General features: G+C 48.5%; 1 protein-coding gene across 1 annotated transcript in view; it reads left to right on the top strand.

Moving 5' to 3' along the window:
- The window catches only part of TSPAN32 (tetraspanin 32), a 533,947-nt gene that overhangs the window by 297,824 nt on the left and 223,498 nt on the right, over nucleotides 1–12,625 (top strand). The gene's annotated exons all lie outside the window — the stretch shown is intronic.

Genomic DNA, 12,625 nt, shown 5'->3' with positions numbered 1-12,625 from the left:
ATGGCTATTGAGTGTCTGCACATAAGAGAGGTTGCAGTGGACAGGCGGTTCACCGCCTTGGTGTAATTATCCAGTTTCTGCCTCTCCCTGCGCCTAGACAGACGGTCCTCCTCCAAATTGCTGCAGAGCTGCCTCACAGCCACGGCCACGTCATTCATGCCCTCAGCCAGCCATGGTGGTGTTCATGGCACTGATGCCCTTTTCAATGCGATGTATGTGAGCATTCATGTGTGCCATCTCCCGCTGCACTATACTGATCGCTCTCCCTTGCAGGTGCTGGACCTTCAGCATGTTGCCTTCAAGCCCAGCAAACACACTGTCATCTTCGCCCTGGATGTGAGGACTGGCTGCCCTTGCCCTGTGGCGTCTGAAAGATTTGTAGGCGCGCTCTGTTGGGGACTGTGATCTTGCTCTGTTGCCGTCCTCAGCCACTGTCAACTGTTGGCCCCCTGTGCTGTCCTCCTCAGACACCTCCACTGCATGTCTCCTGCCTGACGGTAGTGGTGGCGTTGATTGTGGCAGTGGTGATGGTGGCGTTGAAGGTAGCTGTGGTGATGGTGATAGTGGTGGCGGTGGCGTTGATGGTGGTGGTGGTGGTGGTGGGGTTGTGTGCCCTACAGGCGACTGGTCCTCCTCTTCTTGTCTCCTCTCTGGCCTGGGTACCGTCCCTCTGCTCCCCTCTGCTGCACAGCAAGATGTCTCACCTGTGAAGACAGAATGTAGATATGCTCACTTATCTGGCAGCATTTGCATTGTAATAAACATAATACCTGCCAATCACACTGACTGTCCTCTGCTTGCTAATTACTGTCACATGCCTTTGGGTTTGCTGGACTAACTGTTCTGAACATGTTACTTCTGACTACATCTCCCATAATGCATTGCAGGTTATGAGTAAAACATGTACTGGAGTGGGAGTCCCTATGCCTCTCTGGGGATTGGGGGTGGGGAGGGGTTGCACAGCATGCTGTGCATGCATCTTACCTTCTTTATTGGCAGCTCTGGCAGAGCTGTCTGCGTCGCCAACCCCACTCACACTCTCCGGCTGGAGGGTGGACTCAACCAGGAGCTCCAGGGCAGTTGGTGCAGGTGCTGTGCTCCTCCCTCCACCTGTTTTGCTAGCCTGCTTCTGCCTTTCTGCCATCCTCGCCTTAGCAGTCTTCCTCAGATCGTACCATATTTTTTTAAGATCCTCAATGGAGTGCTGGGTGACTCCGATGGCTTTGATATTGTTCTGAATAGCAAGCCAGATCTGTCTTTTTTGTGATTGTGGCACATGCAGGGACTGCTTGCCAAACAACTTGTCATGGTTCTTGGTGACATCTTCGATGAGGACCTCCAGCTCCCTCTCGCTAAATTTCTGCTTTCTTTTCCTTTCTGCTCCCTCCTTCTCCCTCTCCTGGTTTGCCTTGTTGCTTGGTTTTGGTTGCAAAAAGAGGCTGTGTTGCTCCTGGTTTCTCTGCTCTGCTCCCTGCCTCACAGTCAGCTCCAGGTTCAGTGCAGCTGCCTGGGTGTGGCCACTTCCTGTTTGGGAGGTAATTGGGATGCACAGGGTTGGCTGATTCCACAATTACCGAATTTTTAAATTACCGAATCAGTATTTACCGATTCGGTATTGGGATTCGGTATTTACGATTCGGTATTGGGGTTTTGGGAATTTTTTTTACCGATCCATTCCGAATCATTATTTTTTAGCGATTAATACCGATTCGGTAATTTTTACCAAATCTTTACGTACATTGGATATACCAATTCCCTAATACCGAATCGGTAAAATTCGGTATTAAGGAATCGGTATTTCACGATTACCTGCATCTGGCCCATAATCTCCTAATACCTGAATTCACCAGGTTCTCTAAGTGTGAGTCAATTTTAAAAGAACAGCTATAGAGCGGACCAAACCATACCTAACTTCTTGTTTTTTTGTGTTGATGAAGGCAGGACCTCCTTTGTCGCCCTTCTCTATTGAAGTGCTTAGTAAGCACTGCTCTTGTGTTGCTAGTAGTGCTTACAATTGCTTTCTCTTTACGTACATAGATTCTGCCAGCTCAGCTTGCTTTCACAATAGGCCCAGGTTTCCATTGTCTCAAATCTCACCGACCTGGTGCAGGTGTGCTGATTTATGTATGTACCCATGAGTGGTATGAGGAACGTTCATACCACCCATTGCTACATGAGTTGTAGCTCTACAGAGGGTACTTTGTGCAGTAGTGAAGCTGCCTGACCACAATCCAACATCCGTCTCGTAGACATGACTTAGCAATGATTGATGGTTGCTGTACCAGCCAGTCGATGCCAACAGCAATTGGTATTTCTGTGGTGTAATCTCAAAACGGACCAGGAGAGGTACATCTAGATGAGATGCCTCTTGTGTCTGGTAAAGAAACCTAAAGGATAGTTTTAACCAGTTCAGGATCTGAAAGGGGTAAGTAAAAATGTTCAATTTCTAACGCACTTTCAAACTGGTAACTGTCTAGTGTGTCATGTCTCTTGTCTGTCCCAGAGACGTTTTGGTTTTCTCTGAAGTTAAGAGACATATACAATCACATGCCAATAGTCTGACACTTTAAAGAAATTCTTACAACTACCAGTTTTTTTCCCTTTTGCTTGGCGTCAGAATCCTGCAATTTCACAGAGTTTTTGGCAAGGAAGGGGTCTTTCTTTAGCTGGAGAGTAGTTTACATCTGTGTTTTTCTTTGCAAGACTCCTTAAGCCAAATTTTCTGGGTTCATGGATTTATTTTCAACTGGAAGAAATCTCATTGTTCCTTAGTTCAGCAATGAGAATTTATATGAGCTGATGTTCTGACTGATTTGAGGAAGGTAGTTCTTCCCACAGTCAAATCAAGCAGCTTACAGAACAACGTTTCATAACTTCTACTAGAGAAGCCGCAGGCAGTGACCCTGGATTGGTTGAGAGCACAAAGTTGCTTGGTGGCCACAGCAAGTTTAGTTTCATGGAACTCTGTAGATATCAAAATCCTTGTGTCACATCCTATCTCGCTGTTATCCTAGCTCTCTCAAGCACTACTATCACTTTTCAGTTTACATGATAACATAGGAAGTTCACGGTTGGCGAAGGACACATCTTTTTTGTTGCTCTTGAGTTCCTTATCTCGGCTATGCCTAAAAGCAAATGCCAGTCGTAAAGGGTGGATAGTAGTTCTGGGAGACACTTGACTAGAGACTGTTGAGCAGGGAGAGAGGGGCTATTTTCTATGTGCCCTCCCATTGTAGGTTCCGGCCTTTTGGGCTGTGCAGTCTTACTCAGCAATTACAAGCAGGTACCCAGAAGTCATGTTAATGAGGTAAATGAAGTATCAACATTGTCATGGATTACCCAATTCACATGTGTGTGGGCATTTTCATCTCTGGCTGGAGTCTATATTATGGTTAAAGAGAGCAGATTTGCAAATCATCTTATTCTATGGGGAGACTGACCACACCGGACTCAAGAACGTTGTTCCGACTGTTAGAATGATTGAGAGCGCACAAATTCTCAAGACAAGAAACCAGCCCTGCATCAGCAGGACACTATTTTTTTACAGGCACTTGCATGATATGCTTCACTGGAGAAATAATGTTCTGGTGTGTTGAGCCAAACCCTATAGTAATAGCATGTTTAACAAGCTACTCGTGTGAAATTCCAGTGAAACATATGGCTTTTAGCTAGTTTACTTGGAAATTGTGTTACAAATAAATCGTTTGTATGACTCTTTTTTTTTTTACATTTTCCTTTGATTTTAATTGTTTTACTCTCAAATACAAATAAAACAAGCCTTTTCTGTGCAATAGGTCTTGCATTTATGAGAGTTTGAGCTATTGGCATTGTAAATAACAAAGCCTTTTATGTATGTGTTATTTTTAAAACCGATATATAAAAAGCATTGTCAAATCAAATCAACTTTATATTCGATTTTCAGATTTAAAAAAATCATAAAAGTCACACATTATAACATTTGCATTCTATTATTTAAAACAAATTCCAGTACCATACATGATTACATCTTTATATATCACTACAATCTTAAAATCTTGAAATCATATCTACAGTTAATTATTATGACAGGTATTCTAAACATTAGTCAGCCTCATGTTGGGTCCCCCATGTTATATTTTTTCTTATTTTCAGTATAGCCTTCAAAAGTCCAGTCATAGCTTCCACACAATAAACATTATCCAATTTTTGTAAATAAAGGTAAGCAGGGCGACATTGCCTCCAGCCCCCGCCCTTCAACATTGGCAAAATCCATCTTGATCTTTCCACTCTATTAAATTTACAAAATAAAATCACATGTATTGTAGTCTGAAGGGACATTTCATCACAGGGGCACATGCAGAGCTCACTTGTCCAATCTATTTGTGTAGGGAAACTGACTAGTCGATGAAAGCTATCAATTCTAAGTCTTGTGAGGACAAACCTATCATAACTTCCTGTACACCATTCCAGGTAGGGTTGAATGGTTGGTGATATAAGGGTTAGCTGGTGTGGAATGACCTACTTTTCTGCATTTCTGAGGCCGCTCTTAGGAACTCTAAATGATATTGACATAAAACTCTAAAATCCTTCCTAGAAATTGTAATCAATGTTCCAGGATTGCTATAAAACTCAGTTTTACCCAAGTCTGTTAAGAACCTTCTAATGGGAGGGAGGAGCTTCGCGGGCAACCAAGATGGCCGCATAAGCTCGGAGCTCCGAAGACCCTCCGATTTTCCGTATCGATCCTGTTAACTATCCTGTCCCACGGAGGTGGGAATCATTTGCGGTGCTGATGCTGATGCGGCGCCCGTTCTCAGATTGAAAATCCGAGCTTCCTGTACCGAGTTACACCGTCGGGAAGCCTGGTGACGACGACGCCATAACAGCCTGGCATTGTTGGGACGGCGGCGGCGCCCCTGTGCGGTGGCATTTCGAGTGGGGACGAACTGCCTTGCTAAGGTCCGGTGACCGTACTGCTCTTACTGGAGGCTCGACGTCCCCTGGGCACGGTGGAGGTGATTGTTGACTTCGACCGTCTGGTGGTGGTATTGTTGGCTTGACCCCTTCTCAGATCGCACGATCCCCGTCGCCCATCATGGCGGGCAGAGGAGACCCAGACAAGGGGAAGCCTCCGAGGGTCAGCAGGAAACCCTCCCTTTCGCAGCCCACCATTCCTGAACAATTCTCTCTCTCCAAAGGTTTGCCAGGTGCATCGGGCCGTACCAAAGACTCGCATCGGGATGTGTCCCCGGAAGATACGGAACCCACCCCTGGGACGTGATGGGAGCCATTGCGGGTGTGAAGGCCGAAATGCACAAACAACATGAAGTGATGTCCCACAAGGTTGATACCCTCACGATCAAGCTCAACCTCATCAGAGCCGACCTCGGGAAGACGAATGACAGGGTCAAGTCGCTCGACATCAAGACGTCGAGTCTGACTACTGATATGTCTGATGTGCAGACCGAGGTCCGGGACTTGAAGGCCGCTAATTTGATGCTTGCCCGCCGGCTTGATGATTTTGAAGGACGGGCACGACGCCAGAACGTCCGCATTACAGGTGTGCCGGAGGGTGCGGAGGAGGACGCTGCCGATTTGTTTGTGGAGGAGCTGGTGGTGAAGCACTTGGCGCCCGGAGGCCTGAGTAAGTTCTTCTCGGTGGAGAGAGCTCATAGACTGCCTGGTGGCCAGCCGAAGTCGGGTGCGTCCCCGCGCCCTATCATTGCCAGACTTTTTAACTACAGAGACCGAGACGCGATCCTACAAGCGTCGAGAAGCGGCGGTCCGCTGAAATTTCAGAATGCGGACGTGAACTTCTTCCCCGACTTCACCCAGGCTGTACAGAAGCGCCGACAAAGTTTCATGGGAGTCAAACGGAGACTGAGAGAGATGGGGCTGAGATACTCCATGCTTTATCCAGCGAAACTTCGAATAGAGCATGGCGCTCGGACGCTGTTCTTTGACTTGCCGGATGCTGCTGGGGACTGGCTGGACACTTTGCCTCAGCGTTGGACTACTCCTGAGGATCTGTCGGAAGAGGCGTCGGGCGGTCCAGGTTCCCAGGAATAAACTTTACCGCGTTGGTCTTCTTTCTGCGGAGGGCTCTGCGGATGCCATCATTCACTGACTTTTCTTTTCTTTTTCTATTTCTCCTGTTTTCTCAACTTTGGAGGGTAACGGGGGGTGATAGGATGTCTCCTTTCTCCTCTGGGGGCTTTTTGTAGGTTAGTTTATACGGGGCGACAGGCACACTGCTAGTTGGGGGGGCTTTTAGTCTAATGCAGGGGTGCAGGGTGGGGGGTGGTTGGTTTGTGTGTTCTTCTTTTGCTTTTCCTCTCTTTCCTTTCCCATGGCGAGGCTATTATTGTTTTGATTACAACGCCTCGGTGGCTGTTTTCTGGGGGGGGGGTTGGGACGGGGCATCTGCGACGATGGGGGGTAAGACTTTAAATGTGCTTAGTTGGAACGTGAATGGGTTGGGGGATCGTATTAAACGTGGCGTTGTGTTACAAATGTTTAAACGTTGTGTGCCCGATGTTATCCTCCTGCAAGAGACTCATCTCGTCGGCAATACTTGACAGGCCCTGAACAGAAAGGGGTTCAAAATGGTGGCCCATTCCGGGTTCTCTTCGGGATCCCGGGGGGTTGGGATAATGGTGCGCATGTCTCTTCCCCTGGAGGTGGAGTCCAGAGTTATTGATGATAGGGGCCGCTATGTTGCTGTGGTGAGCAGATGGGAGGGACGCACCCTGGTTTTGGTTTCTGTTTATGTCCCCCCGGGCTTGCAGACGACTACCTTTCAAGATCTCGGAGGCGCCATTTTGGGCCTCCCGGAGGGTTTGCTAATACTGGGTGGGGATTTTAACTCTGTGGTTTTGGGTACCCTTGACCGTTTTCCGTCCAGAGATCTGCGCTGTGCACAATCATGGCTCCCGGACTTCATGAGCACTATGGGCCTTATCGACTGTTGGCGGCTTTTCCACCCTGCTCAGCGGCAGTACACTTTTCACTCGGGTGCACACAGCAGCCTTTCTAGAATTGATTACATTTTGACTCCGGCGGTTCAGGCATCGACCGTCTCTGGGGCTCGCCTTATGGCCAGAGGTATATCGGATCACTCTCCAGTTTGGGTATCCTTTGACTTTGGTATTGCGGCGGCGACTAGGGTGGCGCCGGTCAATCCTTGGTACTTCCGCAACCCCAGGACCCGAGACCTCCTTGCTAAAGCTATCGACCTGTACTTCACTGAGAACACAGGTACGGTGACGTCGGCCCTTTCCCTCTGGGAGGCCTTTAAGACTGTCCTGAGAGGAGAGGCTTTCTCCTTGATAGCCGAGGTGCGCAGGCGAAGGGATGAAGACATGGTGCGGTTGGAGTCGGATATTTCAGATTTGAACTCCCAGTTGGCCCTGGGACCGACAACCGAACTGTTACACGCTCTCTCCCTGAAGCAGTCGGAGTATAGAGCCACTGCCACTGATGCTGCCAAGGCGATGGGCAGGGAACAGCAAGGGCGGATTTACGATGCCGGGGACAAGGCGGGCAAGCTCCTTGCCTGGTTAGATAAGAAAGAGTTGGCTTCCCGTGTGGTACCTGAGATTTTGGGCGACAACGGACTGGTTGTTACTGACCCCAACGCTATTGCCTCAGCCTTTGCCGACTACTTTGAGACGATTTACACCTCAGTCTCCGCCCTGACTGAATCGGACTCGGCCTCTTTTTTGGAGAGGGTTGAGCTTCCTTGCCTGTCGGATACCGAGCGTGACGACATGGACCGGGGCATTACGGCGGATGAGGTGGCGTTAGCAATACGGTCCCTGCGCTCCGGTAAAGCCCCCGGTCCCAATGGTCTCCTGGTGGAGCTATACAAGATCAGGGCGGAAACCATCGCAGTGCCCCTGAGGAGTATGTTCTTGGAAGCCCGGGAGGTTGGTGAACTCCCACTGGACCAACGCCTGGCCACCATTGTGGTCATTCATAAGGAGGGGAAGCCTAGAGACCTTTGTAGATCATACCGCCCTATTTCGTTGCTGAATGCCGAGCCCAAGATCCTGGCTAAGTTGCTGGCCAATCCGCTCGTGGGGGTGATTGCAGACTTGGTCCATCCGGACCAGTCGGGCTTCATACCTCACCGCAATACTGCCCTTAATCTTAGAAGGCTTCACGCTGTCATGGCGCGGGCGCACATGCTCCGCGAGGCAACTGTCCTGGCTTCACTGGACGCGACGATGGCGTTTGATTCTCTTGATTGGAACTACCTCTGGGCGGTGCTGTCTAAGTTTGGGTTTGGCCCTGACTTAGTCAGTTGGGTCCGGCTTCTCTATTCCTCCCCGTTGGCCAACATAACGGTCAACGGCCGCATGTCTGCTTCCTTTGCCTTGCGCAGGGGCACTAGACAGGGCTGTCCATTATCACCGCTCCTCTTTGCCCTTGCGCTTGAGCCGCTTGCTGCCTGGATCCGCACTCACCCTAATATTTGTGGGATCCGGTGGTCGCCGGGATTTGAAGACCGCGTTTCGCTGTATGCGGATGATATTCTGCTTTACCTTACCTCCCCTTGTCGGTCATTGATTGTTGTGTTCGACGCACAGGGTACCTTTGGTGGATACTCGGGCCTGGTTATTAACTGGTCCAAGTCCTACCTATATGTGCTTCGTGGAGACACGCCACGTCTCCCTAGGGGCTGTGCGATACAGGTCTCGCAGCAGGGCTTCAAGTACCTGGGTATCTATATTTCAACGGATGCCCGGGCACGTTACGCTAACAACTTTCTCCCTCCTCTAGCGCGCCTTCGGCGTGACGTGGAGGGTTGGAAAAGATTGCCGCTGTCCCTGTTGGGCCGAGCGGCATTGTTTAAAATGATGTCCCTGCCGAGATTCTTGTATGCGCTTCAAAACACGCAGGACCCAGTCCCTTCCACATACTTCAGGGAGATTGAAGGTTTGCAGCATACCCTTTTGTGGGACGGTAGGCCGCGTATTGCAGTAGTTAAGTTGACCATTCCGTGGTACAACGGCGGTATTGCCCTGCCTGATGTCCCCCGGTACTACTGGGCCTCCCAATTGGCGGCTCTTAATCATGGCTTTTACGGTCCGGCGGTAAGTCCAGGGTACGCCATGGATCGCTGGCTCATGAACGACGGGATGTACTACAGAGCGTTGTACTCTAGATCTCTGGACCGAAACTTGACTGGTCCCACCAGGACCGCGGTGCATCTATGGAGGGCCGTTGCGAAGGCACTGGGGTGGAAAGGTAGGCTCACCATGGCTACTCCCCTTTACGATTCTGACTTGCTGGGGAGGTTGTGGCACTCCAAAGGGTTTGATCGGTGGGATCTCATCGGCATTTCCAAGGTGGCGGATGTGATGGCCAGGGGGGAAATTAAATCGTTTGAGGCACTACAGGCCGAATTCCAACTGGGGGCCACGGAATACTTTAGGTATGCGCAGTTGAGGCATGCCCTTACGTCCACCCTGCCTGTTGGTGAAACAGTTCCCGAATCGTCCCCGCTGGAGGACAGGGTGCTGGACGGCCATATGCCGGACAGCGCCATTTCCCTGACTTACAAAAAACTAATCAATGTTCGGACGGACCTGCTGATCAGTGGATGAATGATGGTATTGAGATGGATGATGAGGACTGGCAGTCTGCGGTATCCTCCCCCAAGGAAGTAGCAATTTCGGCCAGACTGCGTTTGGTTCAGCTGAAAGTGCTTCACAGGGTGTACGTCACTGGCCCCAGGTTGATTCATATGGGGCTTTCCCGGGATGGCCTTTGTAGGAGAGGATGTGGTGCGCTGGCCACCTTTATGCATACCATTTGGGAGTGCCAGGTCATTGCCTCCTATTGGGAACGGGTGCATGCGGTTATGCGTGATGTGACTGGTGTTGATTTGCCTGCGGAAGCTAGACGCTGCTTGTTGAATGTGTGGGGTCCGACTGACTACAACAATGCTCAAACCCGCTGGGTTACGCTAGGGAACATGGTGGCCAAGAGGGACATTGCTCAGAAATGGGGTGCTCCGACCCCCCCCTCTGTGAGTCTTTGGAAAACCAACATGGATTGGTGCATGCTCCGGGAGAAAACTGTCTACTTAGCCCGGGGTAAGCCCAGGATGTGGGGGATGGTCTGGGGAGCCTGGAATGCGTATAGAGGCGATATTTGTGTCCCCCCGGAGGTAGTTCGGCTGGAGGTTCGCCTCTCACCTTAGCTATTCCCTCCACCCATGTTTCACGTGATATAATCCTGTTTCTTTCTCCCCCCACAACTGTATGCTCTTATTGATGTGTTTCTTTCACGGTGCTGATGTTCCCACTCGTCCCCCTGGATATATGCTTTGCCGCTCTTCTATTCTCTTTTGCCTTGCCACCTTTCTCCCTCACCCCCCTCCTCCCCCTCTTCCTTTCTTATTCTTGTTCCTTTTCGGTTCTCACCTTGTTCCTTAGGTTCACTTCTATGATATAAAATTAAACCTGACTGATCCTTTTACTGTTTTGTGCACACCTCTATGCTGCTTTTATAATGCTGCCTAGCCCCCGGGATGTACGCCTGAATAGCGGTGTACTTTGAACTACCAATAAAGGTTTTCCAAAAAAAAAAAAAAAAGAACCTTCTAATGTGCGTTAACCAGGGGATCTTATTTGCGTGAGTTAAGCTCATGGCATCTCTAATAATATCTCTGTTTAATTCTGTATTATTGGATGTCCAGACTCTATGCCATAACATCAGGGGCTGCATCTTGATCAATTCGGAGATATAAGAAATCCCCAATTCGTTGTGTCAAATATAAATGGATGTGCTCTGTGGTACTGTTAATAAATCACAAAAACGTATTTTCCTCTTTTTGTAACATGGCCACATCCTGGTATCCCCAGACGCCTGCCCCATACATCGCTACACTCAAGCATTTCTCTTTATAAATCTCGAGGAGGATCCCCAGGGGTCTTTTGCCCATTTTATTAGAAAAATTAATCAATGCCCCAATTGACCATTTAAAAAGGAGAGTTCTGTTTTTAACCGCTGGAATCCACGACCCAGAATGGTCAAATAAAACACCCAAGTATGAGAATGTAGTGGTCGTGTCAATCCTAACCTTCCCCACCAGCAGGCTTTTAAGCTATTTCTCCCCTTCCCACATGTCATCACATATGTCTTTTTGACATTGAGTTTTAGTCCTCGACTGTCCATAAACTCAATGTAAGTTTTAAGAGCACTCTGTAGACCCAGCTGAGTTCTGACCATAAGCACTGAGTCGTCCGCGTAGAGGAGTGATACGAGGGGCTTGTTGTTATAGTGAGGAGGGTCTTTTGTCCAAGCCGTGAATTCCTCCTCTAAAGCCTTGGTATATAAAGAGAAGAGGAACGGGGCCAGGACACACCCCTGCCTCACGCCCTTCTCCACAGCGAAGAATGCAGTGAATTCGCCCCCTATTCCATGTCTCACTTTTGCTGAGGCCCCAGCATACAGCATACAGTTGCCTCAGAAACTGGACTACCTTTAAGTCCCGCAAAATATCCCACAGTCTATTATGGTTAACGCAATTGAAGGCGGACGTAAGGTCCACAAATGCTACGTACATTTTCCCTTCTTTGGATTGGGTATATTTCCCAGTTAACATTATAAAATTCAGCACCTGTTCAATGGTCCTTAACCCCTGTCTAAAACCATACTGCACTTTATATAAAATATTATTATCCTCGGTCCAATGTTGTAGTCTTTTCAGGACTATTCTACCTACTACCTTAACCAGGGAGTCCAACAAAGAGATCGGACGATAACACGCGGGGTTGTCACGTTCTCCCTTTTTAAAAATTGGTTTACAAAGGCATTGTAATTTACAATGCCAATAGCTTAAACTCAAGACATATTGCATAGCAAATGTGTGCTATACATTTTTATATGCAGGACAAAGTTATTTGAGAAAATAGTGCTCAGAGGCTGTAGTTAAAGCCTATAACACACGTAACTAGGGGTGCCGCAATGGGTAATTCCATAATGAGACAAGGCGATACTAAGGAGGGACTACTAAGCCTTTTGACCAATGAACAGCCACAGTTTACAGTGGACAATGGCACAGGCCAATGACAAATGTGGTCGTAGCTTCATGTCCTTACTTCAATACAGCATACCTCACAGAGCAGCGCATGCGCTGCCCAAGCTCGACCTAAAAAATCATCAGTTCACAGTAACATGTTAAATTCCTCTATACACTAATCCTCCAACCACCACCACATGCTACCCCCCCAAACTGACCTACACAGTCAAGTACCAATACACTTAAGACATGCCTAAATTGCAACACATATAACCATTACATCTTCTAGTATGTTTTTTTTTACTCAAAGCCACCGAGCGGAAAGACATTTCTCTAAGGAACTGTGCAAATTATTGGAGTGGTGGGCATCACAATGCTCCCATTTTTAAAAGCAGAATTATTGGGGGAAGAACTCCTCCTATCCTCACTAAAGTAGACAAGGCTCACTGAACCTGCACAGTGCAATGTGGGTTGGCAGCTGGTATTAACAAATGTTCTATGTTTTCTTTAATCTCTCAAGATGGCCAAGTCTCTGCCAAGTGATTTCATCATTGGTCCTTTTATTTCTGCACCCGAGAATTTTCTACCTCATATCAGGTGGAGGGTTCAACT

This window comes from Lissotriton vulgaris, chromosome 2_1, assembly GCF_964263255.1.
Source record: "Lissotriton vulgaris chromosome 2_1, aLisVul1.2, whole genome shotgun sequence".
Classification (NCBI taxonomy): Eukaryota; Metazoa; Chordata; class Amphibia; order Caudata; family Salamandridae; genus Lissotriton; species Lissotriton vulgaris.
Note: the sequence above shows the minus strand (reverse complement) of the source record. Positions and strands in the feature narration are given on the sequence as shown.